General features: G+C 38.3%; 1 long non-coding RNA gene across 1 annotated transcript; it reads left to right on the top strand.

Annotated features, from left to right (window-relative positions):
- Window positions 1–4,482: 4,482 nt before the first annotated feature.
- On the top strand, window positions 4,483–26,580 carry LOC149791555 (uncharacterized). The gene is made up of 5 exons (XR_016423187.1): window positions 4,483–5,338; window positions 5,846–5,967; window positions 16,435–16,549; window positions 25,911–26,017; window positions 26,470–26,580. It is a non-coding gene; the product is annotated as an uncharacterized LOC149791555 (long non-coding RNA).
- Window positions 26,581–27,451: the final 871 nt, after the last annotated feature.

The following is a 27,451-nucleotide window of genomic DNA, read 5'->3' as shown; positions in this document are numbered from 1 at the left end:
ACGAAAACAAAATCGTTCTAAAATGTATAGACTATATAGTAACTACGATGATATCCTGTGGACAGGTGATAAAGATTTTTAAATAAGATACGTGGTAAAAATAAGAATATTAACCACAACAAGAACTCAGTACGTCTTACTACGAATAGATACTTACCGTCAGGTTGATATAACGCAATTGATGTTGGAATTGGGGGAGAGAGGGGGAGGGAGGAATAGGTATTACAGACCGAAGGGTCGCGTAGCGCAATTGCGAGCTGATGCCATACCCATACCCCCTCCTCGCACCCCACAACAGCCATATTTCAAAGAAAATTTCAAATTCTATTTCAAATATTTCAAAGAAACCCATATAACTTTTTTTTTAAAAGAGAAAAGGGAAGAAAGGAAGAAAGAAAAAAATAAAAGAATTTTGTAATTTAATTTTTTTTCTTCTTTCTCTGAAAGAAAATTCTAAAGACATATATAGGAAGGGATACAGGGAAAATATAAGGGGGAAGTAAATGGCGATGACATCATGGGGCTAAGTCACAGGGCTCAGTGAAGTGCATAGGCCCATCATGAGTCTTTGAAAACACCCAATGTAGAACATAAACAGACAAAATAAAGACACAAATACATACTGTATAACACTTAATTTAAAACCCTACTAACTTCTCCCGCACTGCATGGTTGACCACTATAGAATAATGTGGTCTCATAAATACGTTTGGATCTTTCAATAAAGCATAATCAGATAAACTAAATAAAGGAGGCCTAACGCGACCCAGGAAAAACACATAGAGAATAAAGAAGCGTGAACCTTGGATCGAGCGTAACCTACCTATCAACATCTTTAAAGACTATTATGAGGAACGACACATATTATCACTCGAATAATAAAATAGGAAATTATTTTTTTTAAACAAAGTCTAAATAGTACACCATTCCATCGTCAAAATTAGAAAACCATAAAACAAATTAAAAGATACAATATAACATCATAAAGGAAGAAATACAACTGGGAAAGATATTTGATCTATACTTGCTGTCTCAAACATAAAGAAAATATAGCATACACACAATATAACACCATTACATATAGCAAACACTGAGACCTAGGCGACATATAGCAAAGGTTACAAAACATTTCAAGGGAATGAACTTCGAGCAAGGTGAGGGAAACCAGACTCGGACGAACAACCCTTTAGATAACACTATGGAAACATAAATACCCCATCAAAAATTCTAAAAACTAAATTTTTTATATAAAATTTTGTTTTAATAAAACGTAGAACACATCTGAGGGGGAAATACACAAATATAAAATACTTTTTATTTTTTTTTGGGAAATGGGGGCATCTGTCCGTTGCCCCCCCCCCACTCCCAAAAAAGTGTGTGTGTGTGTGTGTGTGTGTGTGTGTGTGTTATTATACCCATTACATTACTTGCAAAATATATATGGTGCTGACATTTTCGGCAAGAGGGAGACCTACCGATATTCTGCATATAATTATTTCAATGTTTTTCAGAGCGAGAGTATTGGGGCCTGATCTGTTCAATATATTTCTCAACTGATACAGCAGGTATAATCAGAGGCGTAGCGGGGAGGGGGGGGGGGGAAGGGGAGTACATATGTCCCCGGGCGCCAAGGTACAGGGGCGCCAAAATGAGGCTTACAACGTTACATTATAATAAGTAAACAAGGGTAATATTCAAAAATGTGATTAAACGGGGAGGGGGCTGGAGCGCCAATTTTATAGTTCGTCCCCGGGCGCAAAATACACTGGACAACAAATTTTTAGAAAAGTCATGTTACTGAAATAAAATTAGTCAATTCTTATCAATTTTTATGTGCTGAACACGAATATGACAGTCAAATTGCAAAATTGGCTCTAGTTTTTTTGTAATCTGCAAGAAATTAATGTTTACATAACGAAATGCATTCCAATAGTAAAAGGTCAACTGTAATAGCCTACCTATAAAAAATCAAGTCATTGACTACATCTTAGATTTCTTCGCCTGTCTCTTGTACAGCTGTTCGGGAGCATCTCTGAGGAGTGTCCAGCAGTAGTCAGCCAGCATTGTAGTGGACCATTTTCCCTGGTATCTTTGTTCCATTGTTGCGATATCTTGATGAAAACGTTCGCCGTGTTCATCACTAACAATACCACAGTTGCTAGGAAAGAAATCCAAATGGGAATGAAGGAAGTGAATCTTTAGAGACATATTGCAGCCAAGTTTCTTATACTTCATCAACATGTCTTCTACTAGTTCCTTATAGTTTTCTGCCCTAACATTTCCGAGGAAGTTTGTAGAAACTAGGCGAAAAGCATTCCATGCTTGTTTCGCGTCACCTTCCAGCAAGTTGTTGAACCGGTCATCTTTGAAAAGCTCTCGAATCTGAGGACCCACAAAAACTCCCTCTTTAATCTTTGCTTCGCTGAGTCGAGGGAATTTTTCATGCAGGTATCGGAATGCTGGCAAAGTCCGGTCAATGGCTTTCACGAAGTTCTTCATCAAACCTAGTTTGATGTGAAGGGGTGGTAGCAAGATTTTCTGAGCCTCAACCAGAGCTGGGTGTTGGATATTCTTCTCTCCAATGGCTACATTCTGCCTGTGAGTCCATTCCTTCCTCATGTAGTGCATTTCCCTTGCTCGGCTATCCCACTCGCATAAGAAACACATGTATTTTGTATATCCTTGCTGCAGTCCCATTAAAAGGGCAACTACCTTCAAATCACCACAGAGGTGCCAGCTGTACTTGTTATACTCAATGGAATTCAGTAGCTGCCTTAAGTTATCGTATGTCTCTTTCATGTGGACAGCATACGCTACTGGAATAGATGGAAGAATGTTTCCATTGTGCAAAAGCACAGCCTTGAGACTCAGTTTCGAAGAGTCCACAAATAGTCTCCATTCTTGTGGGTCATGAGTGATTTTTAAAGCATTCATGAGGCCCTCAATATCGGAACAGAATATCAGATTACTTTCCTTTCTGAAGAAAGGCTCCAATTGCTGGTGGCGCTTTCGATATGCAGTAATTGTGACATCTTCTTCTAGAAGATTCCATTGTTGGAGTCTTGATCCTAGCAATTCTGCCTTGTTCTTTGATAAGTCCAAATCACGAATCAGGTCATTTAGTTCTTCCTGTGTTATTCTGTGTGGGGTTGATGATGCACCACAGTGAAAATCTGGATCACTTCATGCTGATGGACCAGGAGAAGAACAGGTCGACTCACCTTTGTCTTCGTCAGATGAATCAAGAGAATATTCTGCTGGAGGTTCTGGAATAGGAAGTCCCTCACCATGTGGAACTGGTCTCAATGCAGACGGAATGTTTGGGTAGACTATTCTCGACTTCTTTCGCTTCGTTATTCCGCCGGAAAGAGGAGGAACCAAGCAGAAGTAACAGTCATTTAGGTGGTTGCTTGGCTCTCTCCACACCACTGGGACTGCAAACGGCATTGATGACCTTTTGCAATTCAACCACTGTGAAAGCTGTGTTGTACATGTAGCACAGCATATATGCGGAGCCCAAGGCTTGTCTTGGTCACCAACCTTGCATCCGAAGTAAAGATGATATACCTTCTTCACTTGAGAATTGATACTTTTCTTCTGGTTGGCAAATGTCACTTCCCCACAAATATAGCAAAAATTGTCCGCGGTATTAACACACTTTCGAGGCATTACTGTTCTTTATTGTACGTAAATGGATAAAATAATAAGTTTTATGTAACAGTAGCTTGAACTGTCTCGCACAACGTCTAAAATATTTTAAATGCTGAACCTATCTGATTGGGCTTTATATAGTACACTGCTTACGTCAGCTTCAGCAGCCGCCTGGCATTAGTATAATAGGCCTACACATGTATAGTACACTGCTGACGTCAACTTACTTCAGCAGCCGCATGGCATTAGTATTGCATTGCATCAGAAAATGATGCAATCAACTGTGGATGATGTGAGCATGATGGTATTATGCAATGTTACATCATTATTCCGGATGTTGCTGCAGTCCTACTGGAGAAATTTACACAGTGAAACATAGAAAATGAGGTATATGAATATCTTCAAAACGAGAGCCAATACAAATTTTTCACGGTTATATTCGTGTTCGGCACACCAAAATACTACAGATTAGGGCCTTTTCAAGTCAGTAATGATTTCACTGTTGACCAGTGATATCATAGCTACGCCTCTGGGTATAATAGAGACCCCCCCCCCCCTCACCGAGTTTGCCACAGAGCGCTCGTGTAATATACGGTTTAATACAAAATACATGATTGTGGGCAGGAATATACAAAATTTGGTCGATATACATGATCGTTGGTATCTATTCAAACGAGGGCCATGAAATACATTAGCAAATTCCTACAGTATTTTAAGGCAGGCGATTACGAATTATTTAAACCACGTTTTTCATCTGTCACAGATTTTATAATCATTTTGAAGTGGCTGCTTTATCTCGAGGAAAACGAGCGGTAAGTGTTATACAAAACAAAATCTTAATAGCAATTTGATCACTTTTGCGTCATTTGACAGTAAGAATAGTAATAAATAGAGGATAATTTCTTTTCCTACGTTAGGCCTAATACCTGGTATGTTTTTTAGTGTGGTACACACACAAAAAACAACCCCAAAACAACACTAACAACATTTTAAAAAACCCACAAAAACGAGTGCCGTGCCGAAGCCACGGGCTAAAATGCTTTATTATCATTTTTTTTTATTTATAGCATCAATCACAAATTGAAATATATACAGTATTAGCGTTGGAAAAGAAAGTTTTCTTTTTGTTATATTTTTTTTCTCACCCTAGCGAAACACTTTCTGCAAATGACCTTAATAAAGAAAAATAATAAATTAACCTAAACCACTTTGAATGTCGACCGTATCTTTTATTTACACGGCATCATGCGCGGAAGAAAATACCAACTGAACCGGGATTTCAGACAGCAGATGAATTGAAGTTGATTCATTGAACATCATTAGCAATTGTACAATCAAACAGATGCAACAATGAAAAGTGGAACTATGAAAAATCGAGAATGTTAGATTTGCGAAGGATTTATTCCGAATCATTGTCTGCTAATAGAGAATTCATGTCAGTTGCTGTGTCGGCGATGCCCACACAGCGCGCCGTCCAAATGTGAAGTTGCGTTTTGCTGACAGACATAACACTGTGCCATAATTTATCTGATGGCATGTAAAGAAGCTGCTTAAATTATAGTATTTAAAAGTTTCTTCATTTTGTAAGAGCTCAAGAAATTAATTCTGGTTTGAAAGACAAGATGACGGTAAAACTCAGAAGACGTAGCTGTACAGTACCGTTGGTGTTGGAGACGTCATAATAAAGGTAACTGCGTTAACTTCGCTTTTTGTTTGGTAATTTGTTGGATATTATCTTTTGCTGATCTTCTTTGAGCTTGGAGTAGATTTTACATTCTGAACATTTTTATTTGCACTTATCTGCTTAATATGTATTGCTGGGATATCATATAGAATATGAAGTCAGTATAATGGTACTATATTACATATTTGAATGATAAAAGACTGGTAAATGATATAATGATAAACTACAAAATAAATAATTTGCCCAATATCCCAAATATGTTAATTAAAACAAACATTGAATGTAAATTCAGATATAATGAGCAGTTGTAAGAAGTAAGAAATAACATTTTATCCATTGAACCTGTTATGTGTTATCATCATCAGTTTTAAAATAAACACATGGAGACAAGTTTGCTTAAATTCTAAAATTAACACACACACACACACACACACACACATATGGTATTTTAATCTAATACAGAAATGGTGACATTGATATATGCAGACCAATAGTTTTTTTCTTCTACAGATATAAATTAAAAAGCCTAATTCTGAGAGTTTCACCTACAACATTCATGATGGGAAAGGGCCACTAATTAAGAGCTGACATATGTGGAAGAAAAATACCATCCATGTTGAAAAGGGCTAGAGGTAATGTGAGAAAACATAATTTATCAATCTTATTTAACATTATTGTTGATATTTTATCTCAACTGGTCAAAAGGCTAAGTGGGTTTATGTAATGGTCCAGAGTGTGTTATTTATTTCACATCCCCTTCTGTCTTTCAACAGTAAGAAATTAGCTACTTTGGAGTCCATAGTTCTGATCAATTTGTTTATATAAAACTTGGTTTTGGGCTTAAATCAACATCTTGGATAAATCTAATAATGAGCAAAATCCAAGTATATACATGTGATCATGTATAAGATTAGTTGAGTTTTTTAACCAGCCTAAAAGCCATACTTCCACAATATAGGCTAAAATCATTAAGTTGTCCTTGAAGTTTGATGAGTGTTAACCATTAATAATAATAAGGTGATCTTTCATCTGAGTATGTTACCACCGCATGCAATATTTATACATGTAGTGCAGTTTTTACTAAACGTAGAATACATGCTTATATAAATGAGATCTAGATTGAAGAAGTGAAGATGCATACAAATACATGAGGTTATAACCACTACTGCTGATTCAAGTTTGATCATGCTTGGCCATTGGGCTTATAGAGTCAAGTTTCACAATGATGCTTATTATGAGTGTGATAAAGGTATGGTAGTGAAGTGACCTTGCATCTGATTGGCACAGTTTCTTATGATTTGCACAACAGTGTTTATGATCCAATTTAGATCTGACTTGTTTAATTATTTGCTTGTATGTCTGAGGCTATAAGCAAAATCTATGCATATAATGTGGTGGTTCTACATCTCACTAGCCATTCTTGCTACTGCTCTTAAAACTATTTCTCATTAATTTCATCAGACTTGGTGAATAGATTTATCTCATCAAGATATAGCAAAAGAGCAATTTTGTAAAAAAAATATTCATTCATATTAAACTCAAATTCTGCATCTGATTGGTTGACCTTGCAAATACTATAAGGGCTCTATTTCTGACAAAAAGATTATTTTGATCTAATGTAGCAGAAATGCTTATATGATCAAAACATTGAACATATTTGATGACAAATAAGAAATAGTTTTTCATGCAAATTTGATAAACATTGATAAATCGGTTCATATCATTAAAAGCTTGGAAGAGTTTGATTACATGTGAGACCATCACATATTAATCATTCTTTATTTAGAGAATTATTTTTGTCAGGATTTAGTAAAATATGTAAAATCAATATGGACTGGTTTTGTTATGTACAGCAACACTAGTTGTTTACTGAGTACTGAGGGAATTGGAGTAAGGCAAGGGTACATTGCAGTAGGTAACCTGGTTGACTTGATAACAGGATTTTAACACAAACATTTTTATCAGGAGTCTAGCATACTAACCATTGATTCACTGCAGATCCTGCCCCCATTAGTTACCTTTTAATACATAAAGCATTTGGGTTTTTTATGTCACAAATCCCATAGGGATTAAAATTAACATCATAGGTCTCACTGGATAGTTTCGTATTTTGACATCCCTCTAATTTTTAAGGTAGAAGGCATGAACCTAATTATCACAAGCCTAGCATTTATAAATTTACACATAAGCTAAATCTATAATGTGGTTCAGATTTACTTTGAGTTAGGCATGGAAATAGGTTGGCTTGTTGGTGACTGCCTGTCACAGTTAGATGAGCATTGGAGATCATATGCGTAACTTAGTCTGCAAATGAGCTGCCGACTTTTATTTGTGTCTGCTACAGAGGTAAATATAAAAAAATCTTGATGGTAGAGGGGTGATGAAAAGTATGCTAATTTGTTATAGTACTAGTGAACTTTATTCATGCATAAGGCACATACTGATTCTTTTAGTTGCCTTGTCACAGAAAAATATTGAAAATAGCTATTTCTAGTAAAAAATGAATGTAAAATGTACCTGCATCCTTTGACCCTACCAGAACCAAACTAAAAGCTCAAATTTGTGCAGCTGCTTTTGCTCATCACAAACATAATTGGGAGTATAACTGCTAACCCTACCCTCTAGCACACATTTCATTCATTCATTGGATTAAAGTCACGTGCACCTTTCGGTATGTGCGACTGTTTAGTTTGTACACGTTTGTGTACTTTTTGAATTTAGCGATTAACTTATACAATGCCCCCAAGCAAGCAAGCCGAAGCCCAGGTGCCCCAAAAGGTCCCGCCCAGGCTCTCATCGCTGCAACCTTCTCCATCGTTGTACTCCGTTGGTGGTCTGTTTCTGCATCCTGCATCTCCTTCCTCTCTCATTTCAGGCAGTAACCGAAGCACACCAGCAGCAGTATTATGAAATTTTCGTTGCAATCAATGCCCAGTTCCCTATATTTATTGGGCTATTCCTGTACTATCTTGCCAAACATGTGATTGTCACATACGCTTCAGATATTCCTGAGTTGTGAATTTTCCTATCTTTTGTAAGGTCTATTAAATTTTGTGTACTTTGCGTACTTGAATTTTCCGAAAATTTTTTCACATCTAGTAGGCTTTTAGTAGCCCTTTATTTTGTTTTGGAGATCTCAATTTGGTTAAGTATTTCGTACGTGTGGCTTTAAACCAATCAGTGTGTTTCAGGGCCAGTAAGTTGTTGGTCAAAAGAGGGCTTTCGTGGGTCAGAATGAAAGCCCTATGTGGTAAAATTTGTTTGTAAAAAAGAAAAAAAAAAAGAAAAGAAAAGAAAAAAAAGGTGGGTAGGGAGTGTGTATGCTATATTTGTGTGATGGCTATAGACATTTTTGTTCGTTTTTCTGCTTTTCCCACATATCCCGACAACACACATTCACGCTCACTTTCTCATTCACACTTATAAGTAGATGTGGGGGGGGGTGGCCTTATTTCTTTTGTTTGATTTCGGGAAGGCAATTCTTTTCATACTGGGGGGTGGGGGTGGTTTGATTATTTGAGGCATACTCTTTTCATTGTTTCTGCCTTCATTCCCCAAGGTCTGCAAGTGTCCTGTTCTTTCTTCTTTTACTGCCTTAGGACGTTTAACTTCATCCTGTGCCTTTTCCTGCTCTTCTTTATTTCAGCTCTTTCTGCCTTATCCCGTGTCCGTTTCTATTTTGGTCTTCTCGTCCTTTTGATACTGCCATGTTCGCCGTGAGATGTTTTCTTCGAGGGAGGTGGTTTGATTGCCTTTGTTTCCCTTCGCTTTGACCACTTGGCTATTTACCTGTTATTTTTGTTTAGCTTAGCTATTTGTGATTTATTTTAATGTATATTTTTTATATTTTTATTTTTTTATATTTTTTTTATTTTTTTTTGATCCTACGGGACCTAGCATGCCGTTATAATTCCGAAACAGTGATTTTGTAATATTTTGTCCTTATCTGGTTTTTATTGTTCGGGTTATGAGCGGCGGTGTCAGTCTGTGAACCCACTAGCCCGAGCCGGCCGTCACAATTCCCAAACAGTGATTTGTAATATTTTGATTGGTTTTTTTCTTTTTTGGTTCGATCTTTTAGGTTTATTGGTTTTAATTTCTTTACATGGTCTCTCTTTATACCCAACCCTTCATTCGGTTTAGATTTGTCCCCTTTTGCCTATTTTGTTAATGAATGTCATGATGTTATTATAGGTCATTCCTATGTTATTGTTTTTTGCCACAAGTAACTCCGGGTATTCCACCGTTCTCCTATTTGTTCCTGTTGAGATTTTAGTTCGGCCCTTTCCTGGTTGTATTTGGGGCATATATTTATTAAGTGTGCGATTGTTTCTGGAGTTGGGCAGTAGGGGCAGTTTTCGGTTGGTCCCCTTTTTATGTGTTTCCCTGCGCATCCTGCCAATAGTGTTTTACCTGTTCTTATTCTATTTATTATTGTTATATCGTATGGATTTTTGAAGGTCGGACTTTCGACTTTTCTACTTACTTTTTTCATCATCGTGTGTATTAGACTGTTTGCATCCGATTTTTCCCATAGCTCTTGCCACATGTCATTGATCTTGTCCCATGTTATTGATTTCAGTGACGCTGTATGCTATATTTTGGGCTTTTAGTTCGTTTGTGGCGTTTTTTGCTTCTGCATCTGCTTTGTCATTGCCTGGGATTATGGATGTGAGAGGGTATCCATACGAATTCAACGTGTTTGTTGTTTTTTTCAATCTCTTTAAGTAGCGATCTTGCATGATTAATCATATTAGGTCTGCTCTTGGATTGGTCTGTTGCTAACGATTGTAGTATACTGTAAGAGTCGCTTAGAATGACTGCCTTAGTTGTGGGGTATGTTTTGACGTATGTTAATGCCATTAGTATTGCCATGAATTCTACCGTGTATATAGCGCATTGGTCTGGGAGTCTTTTTCCAACGGCGACATCTAATTTTGGGATCACTATCCCTGCTGCAGTTTTATTTGGATTTTTGGTTTTTGATCCATCTGCGAAGATTTGCGTGTATGTCTCGTATTCGTTGTCAATGTACGTTAGTATTGATGCTCTTAGTCCTGTCGGGTCATTTTGTTTTTGTCCTAGTTTACGTAAGCTAAGATCTATTTGTGGTGTGGGACAGGTCCACGGGGGGTCTGGGTAGTACCTTATTTTTTCTGGGTTGATATTTGCGATTTGAAATTTCCTTTTTAATTCTATAATTATTTTCCCACTAGGTATTTTTTTATTTTTTCCTTTTGTATCGAATGGTTTGTCGCATGCTAAGAGGGCTTGTAGCGTGAGGTGGTTGGGTTGGTGTATTGATATTCGAGTCGAGTATCGCAGCATCAATTCCTTCCGCCTTAGGTCTAGCGGGGGTTCTCCTACTATTATTAAGATATCTTGTGTGGGGGTACCATTTAGGACGCCAGTGCATACCCTTAGCGCTTTTGATTGGACTGTGTCTAGTTTCTTTAGTAACGTGGCGTTCGCCGCTCCATATACCTGGCAACCGTAGTCCAATTTTGCTCTTATAAGTGCTCTATATAGGGTAACGAGTGTTTTTTGATCAACCCCCCAATTCACCCCTCTGAGGTTTCTGTGGAGGTTGATGTCTCGTTTGCACTTCGTTACGAGTTCTTGGATATGAGCTGCCCACGTGAGTTCGTGGTCGAATACCATACCTAAGAGTGTCGCTTGTTTTTCGAATTTGATGGGTACCCCCTTTAGGGTTAAGTTTGGAGTGGGTGGGGGGTGGCCACCTCCCGGATTGAAAACTATGCCTACTGTTTTTAGAGGTGACAATTTAAATCCCCATTTATCTGTCCAATTTCCTATATCGTTTAGTCCTTTTTGTAAGTGCTTGGTCGTTTCTCTGCTGGCTGGGTTGCCAGTTTTCCATACGGCGCTGTCATCGGCGAATTGGGATAAGTCAAGGTGGTTGGGTTTTACCGCTGTTTCCAGGTCGTTTATCATTATATTAAATAAAGTTGGGCTGATTACGCTTCATTGTGGCGTGCCATTTTCCAGTTTGTATCGTTCGGAGTAGTCTTGTCCTAGTCTGACTTGTATCTTTCTATCGGTTAGGAAGTTAGCAATAAATTTGTATATATTGCCAGTTATTCCGTATGGTTTAAGTTTACTTATCAGTCCCTTAGTCCACATTAGATCATATGCTTTTTCCATGTCTAAGAAGATGGCTGTAACATATCTGGATTTTTAAAATTTTTCTCTAGATGCTAATTTGACAGCGGTTTCTAGTCTCATGAGTTGGTCTATTGTGCTTCGGTAGTTGCGAAACCCGCTCTGTGTATTAGCTAGTAGTCCTTTGCTTTCTAAATGGTATTTCAGCCTGTTGTTTACCATAGTTTCCATTATTTTACATATATTGTCTGTTAGTGATATGGGCCTGTATGATTTTATATCGCTTGAGGGTTTTCCAGGCTTAAGAATCGGGACCACTACTGCCTTTTTCCATCTTATAGGTATGGTACCGGTTTCCCATATTTTATTAATGAGGTTAAGTGCAATTGTGACAAGTTTTTTGGGTAGGTTCTTGTACATTTCATACCCCAAAGTATCCTCCCCGGGGGATGTGGTCTTTTTGCCGGCGAGGGCCTTTCTTCATTCGGCTTCTGTAAACGGAAGGTTTAGTGGGCCGTCATTATTTCCTGCTTCCTTTATGTTGTCAGAGTTGCTTTCCTCAAATTGCCTTTTATGATTTTTAAACTTATCCTCTAAGTTGGTATTGCTACACATGTTGGCGAAATAGTTTGCGAATAATTCTGCCTTATGTTTGTTGTTTTGTCCAGGTATGTTGGGGGTTATTGATTTAGTTTTGCCTCTCATTTTTTTAATTCTTTGCCACACCTCCTTCGATTTTGTGTTAATATCTAGTTTTGAGCAGAATTCTCTCCATGAGTTTTGTTTAGCTATCATAATAGTTTGTTTGGCAGTTTTTTCCTTTTTCTTGTAGTAGTTAAAGTCCCTATTATTTTTAGTTCTTTTGAATTTGTTTAGAGCTCTTTTTTTCTCTTTAATTGCTATTTTACATTCATTATTCCACCAGGGCACCGTGGGTTTGGGTGCTACTCCTTTAGTTTTAGGAATTGTTTCTTGGGCCATTGTGTTAATGGTTTCTATTAATTTGTCATTAAAGGTGTCAATGTCCCGGTGATATATGGTTTCTGGGTCGATTGAGTCACCTATCTGTTTGAACCTAATCCAGTTGGCCTGTTCGTATTTCCATCTTGGTGTGAAGGACGCTTTATTTTGAGGTATTCTAATTTGTATTTCTATATTTATAAGGTAATGGTCACTTCCCATAGGGTCGCTTTCATCAACTTGCCAATCAGAAATGCCTGTTAATCTTGGTGTGCATAGAGATAGGTCTATTGCTGATGTGTGGCCTGTTCTGTCATCTATCCGGGTGTGCATTCCGTTGTTTAGAAAAACTAAGTTGCATTTTTGTGCCCATTTTTCTACAATTTTTCCTTTAATGTCCGTCTTTTGACTCCCCCATAGTTCATTGTGCGCATTGAAGTCCCCACATATTACCACCCATTCTCCACAGTCTTTAATCATTTTGATTGTTTCGTCTGCACTTAAATTGCGCTGCTCATTTGTTTCATAGAGGTTAACGATTAGTACCTGCTTAGTTTGAGCGGTTATTTTGACTATCTGTATTTCGAAGTCATTGGGCGGTCTACTATCTGTTAATTTATGCATTTCTGATGTAATTCCATTTCTAACAAAGGTTGCTAACCCCCCTCCTCTTGCTGTGGGGGATCGATGCTTTAGGTATTTGGTGTTGTAGCCTATGATGTTTGGGATACGTGAGGTATCATTTAGGTGGGTTTCCTGTATGCATATAACATCTGGTTTTCTTTCCTGTTCAAGTATTTTGTTATTTAGTTGGTCAGCGTGGGCCCTAAGGCCGCGTGCATTCCATTGCCATATTTTGATTTCTGCTCTGGAATCCATCTCTAGTGCAAAAAGTCTTAATAGTTTGTTTAATTTACTGTTGTTTTCGTTTTATGCGTGTTTCCTACCAGTGAGGGTGCTACCTATTTATTTTGTTTTTGGTATCCTGATTTTTGTTTTGGCCTGCTTATAGTTTACCCCATGGGAGATCATATATTCGACTATTAGGGCTTCTCTAAGAGCCCTGGGGCATTCTGCGTGGTTTGGTTTGTGGTTACCACTACAGTTAGCGCAGTGCTGATTGGTGGCGCTACATGTTTTCCGGTCTGGGTGGTGAAGACCACATTGATTGCACCGGAATAGGTTTCCGCAACTCTTAGAGTAATGCCCCCAATTTTTGCAGTTGCCACAGAACCGTGGTTTGTTTTTGAAAGCAAAAATTTTTTTAGCCTCGAGTTTTTCGGCTATTTTGATAGTTTCTGGGGTGGCGCCCTTAAAAAAGAGTACCACTGCAGTGCTATCCTTTCCCCTTCTTGTTTTTAGGCGGATTGCTTTCTCTACTTCCTGTCCTTTACTCCTTATGTAGTCTACTATTTCATTGGTTTTATTTTGAGTTGATACGTATATGACTCCTTTGTTGTGTGTTTTTGGGGGGTTTGGGTCTATGTGTTGTTTTGTTCTGTTGTGTCTAGTGACCTGAACATTTATTTGGTCTATTCTTTCAATTTCCATATATTTGGCAATCTGTTGTTCAGTGGTGCATTTGATTATCAGCAAGTCGTCTCTAGTGCTTTTAAGCGTGAATTCTCCTTGGTGATGTTTGTTCAATTGCCATGCTATGGTTTTAAAGGCTAACTTCGTTATTTTGGAATTTACTCCCTTGACGAAGAGAGTCAGTTCAGCGGGGTGTTTCTTGTTTTGGATATTTTGCAGACTGGTCTTTTTTCCCCTGGTGTTTGTCTCTTTAGCTGACTTTGTTTCGTTGTCCATAACCGGCTTGCTGGGTCTTGTATTCTGACAGTTAGTGTGTTCCTTATTCTTTCTAACTGGTATTTGGGATTTGGTTTTCCTATTATTCTTACCTTTTGTTGAGTCGTGTGTGACTGCTTTATTTGTGGTAGGGTGAGGGCGTTCTGTTTCATCTAGTAGGTTCTCAGTTTGAGTCCCCTGGCTGCTAGTGTTTTTAACTAGCGTGGTCTGGGTTGTTTTTGTGCTTGTTGAGTATTGTTCCTCAGTTTGGGTACTCATGTCGGATGTAGTTTTGCGGTTACTCGGTAGATTGTCCACATTCTCGTTTACGCTTGGTGACAGGTAGAGTCTACTCATCGAGTCAGTTGGGGTCGAGTTGAAAATTGGCGTTAAGAACTGTATCTGTCGTTTTTCTCTTAGGGGGGATGAGACTGCTTCGGAGTAAGTTTGCCTTAGTTTATCTGCCTTTAGGTTGACCAGGCAGCTGAGATAACTATTTGATGATGTGACATTAATTTTGCTGTTATCCATCTTGAGTTTCTTTATTTGATGTAAGGTATATATGACGGGATATTTCTTTAGTTTTAATCCTGGGTTTGTTTTGATTTCTTGCAATTTATTTGAGTTTAATTCTAGCTTAAAGCTATCTGTCTTAACTATACTTTATTCTACTTAGTACTATGAAAAAGCAACAGCTGTAAGGGGATATGCAAATAGCTTTTATTCTGATTTGTGTAATTAATTATTATATTACTATTATCCAATTTAAACTTATTGAAAATTATTTTCTAGCCAAATGGTCAAAGTAAAAGGTTTTACTTACCCCGATCCAATTTTCTTTTTAAGATCTTTAGAGTTTTTAAATACAGCCTTCTAATTATACAAGTTTCATTACATTGGTCAATAATTAGTCACATGTGATGACACTTGTAACTAATCAAACCACAGCAACTGAGAGCAGACTAAGCACTGATATTTATATGGTACAGTGGCAATATACAGTCTGTCTGCCGCAACACATGAAACAAACTGGACAAATCTGAAAGCCTTGAATTTGACTTTATTTATCTGTATGGTAGAACAGAACCTGAGTTGAAAAGCTTTTAAAGAAAGACCTTGATATCAAACCTAATAATAACTGCAGGAGTTATATTATGGATAATTAACCATTCTCTCAGTTTCAAACTGGGCATTCCATCCCATGGGGTTCTAAATGTAAACCAAGTGTAACTGATATCCTAATGAACTGTAAAGACCATAGCAGCACAACAGCAGGGGACCAGGTATGTCCAGATCCAGAAATCACAGACCAGTTTCAAACTGATGATGAACCACATAAAAATTACACATCTGCTAGAACTTATGTTATGAAGATAACTTAAATTGCATTATTATTAATCCTCCTCCTCACATTCATCATAATTGAGATGCATCATATATGTTTTATTGTAAAATAGTTTATGCAACATAATTCAGTGAAGACCTTTGCTGCCAATTTACCAGTGAACCATTTGTTTCAATGAACATATTTTATGTTGTAACAAGGAGCATCATTTAAACATTATGATACACTTATCATACCTGTATATGAAATCTTAATTCTAACACTTATACTTGCAATACTACTACTAATAAAAACACCTGCATTGATAATTTGATTATGTTCAATTGGACTTGTATCTAAATGATCACCAGCTGTATGAAAAGACATATTTTAATATATAGATATTGGATGGAATACTAGTTACCACAATTGAATAGTCATATGATAAATGATATATTATTTTAAACAATTTATATTTGCAGTGAAACATACTTTTACATTATTTTCACTTAAATTTCATTTATAGAGCAGTATACTCTGCATTCATTAAATTACTGAAATGGTTATAATACAACAACAAATACTGCAACTTCCAGAATCACAAAAATCAAAAGATATAAACAAAAACTTCCCTACATGTATCAACAGTTGTCACTTAATAGACAGAACTCTGAAGATTTAGAATAGGATGTTAACAAATTAGGTATTCAAGTTAAAAAGAAAAAAATACCAAGTAAGCTTACTACCAAAAAATCAAACAATAACAGTGAATTTTAGTACATTCCCAGGAAACAGAATATATGATTTTTCTTAACTTGATCTGATACATCTTAAATCTATAGAAAATGATTCATATTGTATGACTAAAATATTATGTAAACAAAAATTCCATCACTTTTTTCAGATGCAACATGCATACCCCAACCCATCCTTCTTGATCATAAAGTATACCAGCATTCCACTATAAGATGGGGAGCTGTAGTGGCTCAGTGGTTAGCTTTCTGGACCTGTGAAATAAGGTAGGTTCAAATTCTACCATCAGACCAACCTGGGTTAGCTACCATGGTGTGTCCTTGGGCAAGGCACTATACTTAAAGTGCCTTGGCACTAAATAACTTACTTGTGTTGGTTTACCATAAAAGGCCAAACCAAACACAAAAAAACAACAACTTTAAAATATGAGTTTTGTCAATACTAAGTAATTGAAAATCATACTGAAGAAATGTTTTTGTTAATACAGATTAATGGATCTAAAAAATCTCTTTCTTCTGCAGGAGTTTAAAATGTTAAATTAAAAAGGTCATGGTACACATTGCTTTGTTCGTACACATCAGGCTCCGTAACCCATATCCAACTGAAAATTTTAGTAGAGTCTGAATAAAACATATTTTAATCTGGATGATAATATTCTTTCTCCATTCATATATTACACCACCAAGATTGATCCAAATAAGATTACATTTTACTATAACACTGAGGATGAGTATGCCTCTTAACAACTTACAAATGTGGAGAGAATGGAGTTAAACTGAACTTTGATTTCTTTTCAACCATAGCACAAGATGATCATTTATTATGAAAAAACCTGAATAAAGTTGGAGTTCATAACCATGACAGTCTTGATACAATATAAATTCAATATATTATTGTTGTCTTGAGGTATAGTTCTGTATATTACAATCTCACACAAGATCAGGGTATATTTTAGTACCATACAGTTAATTCGGGATTGTATTAATACCTATTCTGGTGAATGAACATTAAATAAGATTTACTATTTTGGAACCAGTTGCAATAAAGTTTACTAAACAAGAGAAAATATGACTTTACTATAATATCTAAAATGTAAAATCTGCAAACAGAATACTTGCTTGACTTTACACTTCAACTATATCATAATATTTATTTGAAATGAATTTATACAAATGGCATTAAATTTGGTTTCAGGCTGGTAATGACAATGGTAGTAGTGAATAGGGACGGTCTAGGGACTAGGGAACTTCCATGTTAAAAAGGGTATATCCACTCTGGGGACTATGTAATTTAACATGGGAGAAAAAAAAAAAATATCCATTCTAGGGACAAGGGGAATTTAACATGGGAGAAAGAAAAAAAACTATTCACTCTAGGGACAAGGGAAATTGAACATGGGGAATAAATCGTGGGACTGTCTTGGGACTAGGGGAAATGGAACAGGGTCGGGACCCTATTTTAATAAGGTCCCGACCTGATGGGTCTATGAAAATGGAACAGGCGAAAATTGAAACAGGGAGGGGTCTCTATTTTTTTATTATTTTTTTAAACAAAAAAATAAAAAAAGGGGTAGGCAATTGAAAGTCAAGATCTTTTCGAGAGATAGGAATGGCCCTGAAAAGGGCCTTTGGTTTTATGTTAATATACCCTTAACATAAAGGGCATCTGTGACATCTTCTTCTTGACCTTAGGCTGTGCCTGACTGCAGGACCATAGATTAAGACTCTTTTGAGGCATCCTTGATGCTCCACATAAGATTCTTCGCATCCACAGGCTGGTGTCTGTCCTGTGGATAACTGTCCAGTTGGATCGGACATACATTGATATGTCCGTCCGGAACATCATCGAAGACACAAGCGTTGAAGATTGTACATCGGTCCACATGTTGGGGTGCTGAGTAACAGGTGAAGGAATGCAGTGAACTGTACTTATTTATAGGGGGAGGAAGGATTGAAACGGATTGAGTTTGTTGACCAATCCAAACACGCGTTACAAAATTCAGTCAGCCCACGTCCAATCCGAAGAGAGCAGTCTGTGACGTCACATAGTCTATATAGATTCGCTAGCGCCTGTGCGTAGTCAATCTAAGCGACAGTTTTTCAACATGACGGAAACTCAGAAAACGATCAGTTTGGGTGCACTGATGGTGGAGACTACCCAAGGGAACCCAGACTTACTTTCAGAAGAGGTGAATTGGGATTTTGTGGATTTTTTTACCTTGCAAGAATTTGTTCCTGAACCTTCGTCACCTTCTCCTTCATTACCGCACATGGAAAATTTTAGACAGAGACAGAAAGAAGAATTGGAGAAATTTATACAACAGCAAAAGGAAGCGGAACAAGCTTTTCTCCTACAGCAACAGCAGCAAGAAGAAGAGGTAAGAAAAAAACAAGAAGAAGAGGACGCAGCAGCAAAGAAACAAGGGTGTCAAAATCAAACGGTCACGGTACTGTTAGACATTTTAGTTAAGAAGTCTGAAACAGATGTATCAGACTTCTTTATTACGGCCGAAGAGAATACGACCTTCCCAAGCTAAACACTCCAACCCTGTGACTACGCCTACTGCACCATCCTTAGTGATTTCAACGAAATCATCATCAACAGTACGCAGTCCAGAAGTAGGCCTTGGCCATGGCAAAGGCTTAAGACAGTTAAAGTTGATTGTTTAAACTCACCCCTTACACCAAAAAAGGCCCTTTTCAGGGCCATCCACGTCTCTCGAAAAGAGATAGGCTTTCAATTGCCAATAACTAAAAAAAAACATTTTACCCAATAGTACCTGTCTGTGTATGAGTGTGCGTGAGTGTAGGTTCTTATTTTAAAATCAAAACCCAAAGACACTTACCTTTTATAATTAATTTATTCTTTTATAAATATTTACAATTCACAATTCACAACAGAGCACTTTAAAAAGTTCATAGACTTATTCTGTCTCATTGTTCACTCTCTGTTTTTTTAATTTCTTCACCGTCATAGTCTTTTCCTCCTCTTCCTCCTCACTTTCTTCCCTTCTTTTCTTCTCCTGTTTCTTTTTCTTCACCTGTCTGTTTTCTTCCTCTTCTTCTTCCTCTTCCTCTGAAGAATCTCTCTTCTTCTGACTCCTCTTGTTTCTTTTTTGGGCAGTCTGGTGACCAATGTCCTTTTTCTTGACAATAATAACAGGTATCTTGACTTTTGTCTCTTCTAACCCCTTTTTTTTCTTTTTTGACGGTCTGGACACTCTGAAGACCAATGCCCTTTCTTCTGACAGATATAGCAAGTATCTTGACTTTTATCTTGAAAGGAAGGAGAGTAGTCCCTCGGCTGGTCTGAAGAGAATTTTCTAATGACCCCTCGCAAAGCTCTGATGAAACGTTCAATCTTGGTAGTCTCTTCCATTGTTGTGCTCAGTTTGAGAGTGAAATGAATAGTGAAAGGACAAGACACATACCCTTTATATACGCTGGTCTGCTATGACTATAAATTAATCCATGGTGTTTAAACTTTAGTCATTTGACTTTTTGCTATCGAGATGAAATGATCCAATTCATTTGAGAAGAAAGAAGAAGAAAGTAAGAGGCAGAAACGTGATCTATCGCCTCGTACTAGGGCTGAAGTCTTGGCACAAATTCATGCCAGTGATTTTGAAGAGGACATGAGTGAACCAGAATCCAAACCCTCTAAACAAAGTTTACCACCCTTAGTCAACCCTGAAAAGTACTATGACATTCGAGAGACGGAAAAGCGTCCCTCTAGAAAATTTAGAACTACGGCTTACAAATACACAGTGAAGTTTAAAGATTTCAAGTCTGAAGTACTGTTAGAGAAAGCAAAAGGGTTCATCACCGACATGTGGGATTCTTTGCTCACCACACTCAAGCGACAATGTCAACCCAAAGAAGATGATCGCTTGAGACTTTCCATACAACATGACGGCTTGAAATCCCCTGTTTGGATCGAGTTTAGCAGCCCTGCAGAATTGACCACTTCCAAAGTCATGGACAAGATTCAACACGTGCAACAATCTAATGACCAGTTTGACATCACCGATGGAAAAGCCACACTGGACATGACCCACGTCTCTCCTCCTCAAGGGACCGGACAATGCAGAAAGACCTTATTGGTCAACAACCTTCGCATTACCAAAACAAGTCTTGTCCAAATTAACAATTTTCAAGACCACATGTGTTTAGCCCGAGCCATCGTGGTGGGATGAACCTATGCCGACAAGAACGACACGGTAGAATGGAAAAGAGCCTGGGAGAACATTCGAAAATCGAACCGAGCCAAACAACGAAATGAAGCAGAACTTCTGTTACAACAAGCATGCCTGTCCAAAGACACATCCTGTGGCATTCCTGAGATGCAAAAATTGCAAGATGCCCTAGCTCCACGATACACCTTGAAAGTGCACCCTCAAGAAGTGCGCGGGTCTCTGTTGTTTCGAGGGAAAGACTTTAAGGATGGAAAATACATTCACCTCTATCATCACGATGACCATTTCGATACCATTACCACTATCACTGGATTCCTGGGATACAAATATTACTGTGAGAAATGTGACTTATGATGGTTATAATAATCGAGAGCAACACAAACATTGTGGATCGAAATGCTCAGGATGTTTGGCCTCTCAACCCTGTCTGAGCGAAGGGCAAGAACCAGTGCATTGTCCTGCTTGTCTGCGCACATTTGTCAGCCATGCCTATTACCAACAACATCTGAAGATGCAAGGTTCACAGAAGAAATGTGCTTGTCAACTCCTGAGATTGTGCCCAATGTGTGGACAAGGTCTATGTATCAACAGTACCAAGGCACACGTATGTTCAGGAAAGAAAAAATGTCACATTTGTCACTGCATTGTGGACTTGGAACACCAATGCTACATACAAAAATACCAATCCCAACCAGAGAAAGAGGATGGTCACAAGAAGAAGAAAGGCAATTTCATCTTTTTCGATTTCGAATGCATGCAAGAGATCAGTATTCACATTCCTAATTTCTGCGTGGCTCATCGAGCGTGCGAGAAGTGATTCAAGAACCTATCTTGAGTTATTGCCCTCACTGCAGTAAGATTCCTGGAGGGCGTGAAAAAATCTTTCAAGGACCGAACACACTAGCCGATTTCACACAATGGGTCTTAGACCCCATCGACAAGACGTGGAGCCAAGAGGACATCGAACATTATTATGGAGATTGTCATTGTCATGCCACGGTGATGGCTCACAATTTCTCCGGATATGATGGACAGTTTCTTTTGAGATGTTATACGGAACGTGGCATCGAGCGTCCTAAAATCACTTTGAACGGAGCCAAAATCATTTTCATGCAAGTGGGACAAGTGCAGTTTAAAGATTCGATGAGCTACTTAGCCATGCCTTTGAGTCGAATGCCTAAAATGTTTGGAATGACAGAAATGGCTAAAGGGTACTTTCCACACTTTTTCAATACAGAAGCCAATCAACACGCCGTTCTACCCCATTTGCCTCAGGCTCACTATTACGACCCTGACAACATGCGTACCGAACGAGAAACTTTCTACGCTTGGTACCAGGCTCACGCCTCCGACCCTTTCGACTTTCAGGAAGAAATGCTAAAGTATCGTCGTTCCGACATGGACATTTTACGGCGATGCTGTGGAAAATTTCGAGAACTGTTCATGGAACATGGAGGGGTTGATCATTTAAAAGAGGCTTGCACCATTGCCAAAGCGTGTTCCTTAGTCTACCGACAACAATTCATGCTTGAAAACACTGTGGCTGTCATCAGTCCTCAAACGACCAACTATGTCAAACGTCAATACTCGGTCAAAGCCCCATGCTGGTTGCATTACTTGTGCGACAAGGAAGACAAATGGATTCAGCATGCCCGCAACGGACAGGGCGAAAGATCATCGGAATGCATTCGGTCAATGGCTGGGACTTAGAAAACCCCAAGATCGAGTTTAACGGTTGCTTATTTCACGGATGTCCCGTCTGTTACCCTGACCGCGGCACTAAAAATCAGTTCTTACAACGAACCATGGAAGACTTGTACCAGGCCATTTGTCAGCCACGCCTAAAGTTAGAACAGGAAGGATACCAAGTGGTGGAAATGTGGGAACACAAATACAATCACCGTTTGAACACCGATCCCGAGTTTAAACGCCTCATGGAAAGTTACCAGTTCATGGACCCCCTGAACCCAAGTAATAGTTTGTACGGAGGAAGGACCAATGCCACCTGTTTGCTGTACCAAGCTGACGAAGAGAAAGGAGAAGAAATCATATACTTGGACGTGTGTTCACTGTATCCCTACGTGTGCAAATATTGTTGCTTTCCTGCAGGGCACCCACAATTGTTCACCGAACACATCGACCTAAAAAACATTCGACAATACGAAGGCTTGATCAAGTGCAAAGTTTTGCCTCCCACGAACCTATACCATCCCATCTTACCTCGCCATTGCCAAGGCAAACTTATGTTTCCTTTGTGCCGTACTTGTGCTGAAACGTGCAACCAAGATCAACCTTGTCATCACACCCAGGAAGAACGGGCCTTGACGGGGACATGGGTCAGCGTAGAATTGTTCAAAGCTCTGAACATGGGATACCAACTGTTAGAAGTGTACGAAATTTGCCACTTTCCCAAGACACAATAATTCCACAAGGGTGACCCCACGCAGAAAGGCATTTTCGCAGACTACGTGGATGCCTTTTTGAAACTGAGCAAGAAGCCAGTGGCTATCTGTCCTGGTGTCACACTCCCGAAGACCAAAAGACATTCAGAGAGAAATTCTGGGCACAAGAAGGCATTACTTCAGATCACATTGAGAAAAACGAAGGCAGGCGATCGTTTGCCAAAGTGATGTTAAATTGCTTGTGGGGTAAAATGGCACAATGACCGTGTTTACCCAAGACGGAGTATTTGACCGAACCTTCCCGCTACTTTCAGATGATTCATGACAAAGCCAAATTCATGAAACACGTGGACGTCGTTCGTGAGGATTTGATCTTGGTGAATTACGAAGAAGATCTGAACTTTGTAGAAGATGACCCCTTTGGAAATGTCATCATTGCAGCTTACATGACAGCTCATGCTCGCTTAAAATTGTACGAAGCTTTAGAACTGTTAGGGGAACGTGTCTTGTACTTTGACATGGACAGTTGCATTTATATCGATCACCCGAGTCAACAGCACCCTGACATCGAAGGAGACCGTTTAGGAGCCTGGACAGACAAGCACCCCGATGACAAGATTCTAAGTTTCGTTAGTGGTGGTCCCAAAAATTACGGCTACGAATACTGGGCCAAACAAGGTGAAGTGCACACGAAGTGTAAAGTGAAAGGACTTACTCTGAATTATCGTACCAGTCGAGTGGTCAACTTTGGCATATTGAAAGAAGCCTTGCAGTCTAGAGATAGTGACCACCTATCAACCCAACAAGATTGTACGTTTACCCACACACCACATCGTCAGTCGACCCTTGGAAAAAGTCTATCAAATCGTGTAGCAGAAGCGAGTGCGGCTTCCCACCCACTTTACTTTGCCGTATGGACATGTCGGTATAAAACATTGGTTGTAAGAGCCACCCACCAGAAGGATGACTTCGCCGCAGCAAGAATCGAGTGAGAAATCCAGTGAGAACTCCAAGTTCAAACCCTACCATTTTCCAGTCTTCTTACCTGACTATTGTGATTGTGCCCGTCGATTGGACATGTTTCAAAAATGGCCTACGGATAGGGAAGGATTACCTTCTTCGTATGTTTTAGCTAGAACAGGATTTGTCTACTTCGGACCCGAGTCAGGATTGGGATACGAAGTACAGTGTTTCGCTTGTGGACTGAAGTTACGAATGGATCTATGTATCTACAAAGATTCAGCTATTCTGGAACATACTCGATGGTCTCCGCACTGCCCTTACCTTTCAATGGCCTTTCCATCCATTAAACTACGGTACAATTATGATGGTACCTTAGAGACGGTACCTTCCAAAACTAGACGTAAACACATTGCATCCTATTTCATTGTTGTTTCTTTTCCACATAATAGCTTATTTTTTATAAAATGTTAAACTTTACTAATCTTTTTTCAAGATCACTTTAGTTTGCAAAAATACATCTTGTCATTTATTGGCATTCTACATTGAATTTTGTAAACTAGCTATAAACCTGACCTAATTACTCAACTTAACTGCTGACAGAAACAGTCTACAGTAAATGTATTTCATTTCTATAGCTCGATGGATAAACATTACATCTTTTAAAGCTGTGCACAGAATAGGCCGACATATCACGAGTCAGGAAAACATGGGGGTGGTATCCCCTGTGTCCAAAATTAATATCATTTTGAATAGAATATTCTAGTGACAATTGCCTCTTTTCAAATGGTAAGCATTGCTTTTTTTTATTTTCATCAATCTGTCAAATTCGGTATGCATTTTGCTTTAATATTTGAGATGGAAACCTTAGGTGCATAGAAATGTCAGACAGCATTGTACATCATGGATGGTGTCCAACATACTTTTATGATCATAAAACAAAATCCCATTTTTTAGTTATGGTCACTGATTTAAAAAATATTCATCCAAGCTAAATATAATAATAATAATAATGAGGACTTTGTATAGCGCCCAATCTTTAGAAGCTCTAAGCGCTTTGCAACATTAGACAACATAAAAACATACACAATGATATGATTACAAAAACAAACACCATGAAATTAGAAAACGTAAAAAACATGCTGAGAATATTTAAGGTAGTTAACATTATTAAGTCATTAAGTTTGTTTTTGTAGTCAGAATAAGTAGTTTTGAGAGCACTCTTGAATGGGATCACTGCGTCTTTGTGTCTAAGTTCAGTGGGCAATTCATTCCATGTTGCTGGGCCCTGGTATGCAAAAGAATGCTGTCCATGTGACTTTGTTTTCATAGTGAGAATAATGAGTATATGATTGTCGGAAGAGGAGTGTAAGTATCTTGCTTGTGTGTACACATAGGTGAGGTCGGATAGGTATGTTGGACTAGAGTCTGTCAGTGAAACGTAGCACAGAGAACTAATGTTGTGTTTGATTCTGGATCGAATGGATAGCCAGTGTTGGGTACAGAGCAGCGGGGAGGTGTGCTCTGATTGTGGTACTCTAAGTATGATCCAAGCAGCTATGTTTTGAACTTTTTGAAGTCTCTGCAGTAGATATTAAGATGAACCAGACAGAATTGAGTTACCATAGTCCAGTCTTGAAAGCAGTAATGAACACACAAGTGTTTTAGTGGCATCAACTGAAAGATATCTGAGAATGGAGCTGATGCGTCTCAGCTCAAGATACGCAGCCTTGCATATGTTCATGACATGTTGGTGCAATGTGAGAGTACTGTCCAGAGTAACACCTAGGTTTTGTACTGATTGTGTGAATTTAATGTTGGTGTTGCTGATATTTATTGTGTGAGGTAAAGGATGTGAATGAGAAAGTCTTTGATAAGTAAGTATGGCTTGATTTAAATTGTGTTTTTCATGTGACTTGCCAGAGATTTTTAAATGAATTGATAAAGTAACTTGAGACACATTTCAAAGTACGTTTTAAAAATATTCCATTGATTATTGCTGGCATTTAGAAAAATGCAATGCATCCTTTGTTGTGAAACTTATTTTAAAACATTGTATTACTCATGCAGAAGCCTGCTTGAAAACTAATGGCAAAGCAAAGGCAAATGGAATGGAAGAGACCATATCAGAGACCCTCAAATATGCACCCAACCAACGCAGAATGATAAAAAACAAGGTAATCCAAATGACTCTTATTTCATCAATATTGGATTCAGTTTCGTCTTTTAAAGCATAGTATTTGCAAAGCGGATGCATTTCTAAACTGATAACAAAATCAGCTTATCCTATTGCCCAGGACTATCAGAGCTAGAGTCCAGCTAACTACAATATGCATATATCTTGTCTGATCGGACAAGTGCCTCCATTTGGAATTTTTATTCACATGAAATATTTGGATGAAATAAATTCATCTTTGTGCAAATTGATTGCACCATCCACTTGCCAGAAATGACAAGTAAGTGCAAAGTTATCTTTTATCATGGCTTAACGATAGTAAGGGAAGCACAAGTGCAGTGAAGAAAATTTCATACATTTTTATAATGCTGATTAACATGACTTCTGCATATGTAACTAGTGCTGAGATGATATGACTTTATTTAAGCATTACAATTTTGTTTTAATTTGCAGGTGCCTGAGCAGAAGAAGTAATAGATAAACTTTACAGTGGAGTTGGAGACTGATTCTGATTCATAATCTTAATTAAATCTAGAAAATAAACATTAAAGTCATATTAAAATATCTGTTGTATTGTTTCCTTCTTTCATTTTTCTCTTAAAAACAAATGTCTGAACCTTTAGTCTGTAAATTCAGTGGATTCCTTATCAGCCCATCTACTTTTACTTTACACCATGCTACTTTAAAAAAAAAAATGAATTATCCCCATTGGGGTAGGTCCCCCCAACCCCCCACCCTACTTTGTCAACTTACCTGCCACATTTAAATCTAATGGAAGGCCCTGCTGTAAAGCCTGTTAGTAAAACTACCCAACAAGAGGATTTCATACATTTGCAACTCCTAGATGGATGGTAATGTTTTCATTTTTGTAATGTAGATTTGGACATTCTTGCCACCAGTATGGAATATGTGTTTCAGAAACACAAGCAGCTTTCATCAGATTTGCATATAGGTTTTATATGTTGTGAGTATGTTGTAGGAAGTTTTTTTAAATAACATCATATGAGATGATGCCAGTGGAAATGGCAGAAAAGTGTCTGTATTGTTCACCAACTACACCTTGTTCTTACAAAATGTGGCTGTTACACATTCCCATGATGATGTCACTGACAGCCATCAGTGAGGAATGCCCCAACAAGCATAATACAAATTGCTTCCATTGTAATTGTTACAATTCCATTCTGACCACTCCGGTGTCCTAGTGGTTAGAGCGTCCGCCTCAGAAGCGGGAGGTCATGGGTTCAAACCCCAGACAAGTCATACCAAAGACTTACAAAAATGGTATTAACAGCTACCTCGCTAGACGCTCAGCATTAAGAGGTTAGTGTTAGGACTGATCGGCCTGGTGTCAGGATAATGTGACTGGGTGCAACATCATACTACATGTTTGCAGCATGATGCCCCAGTGCTATACATCACTATAAACTGCCACACT

Source organism: Sinohyriopsis cumingii, chromosome 9, assembly GCF_028554795.1.
Source record: "Sinohyriopsis cumingii isolate HCF-2022 chromosome 9, ASM2855479v2, whole genome shotgun sequence".
Lineage (NCBI taxonomy): Eukaryota > Metazoa > Mollusca > Bivalvia > Unionida > Unionidae > Sinohyriopsis > Sinohyriopsis cumingii.
This window is presented reverse-complemented; position numbering and strand designations above follow the sequence as displayed.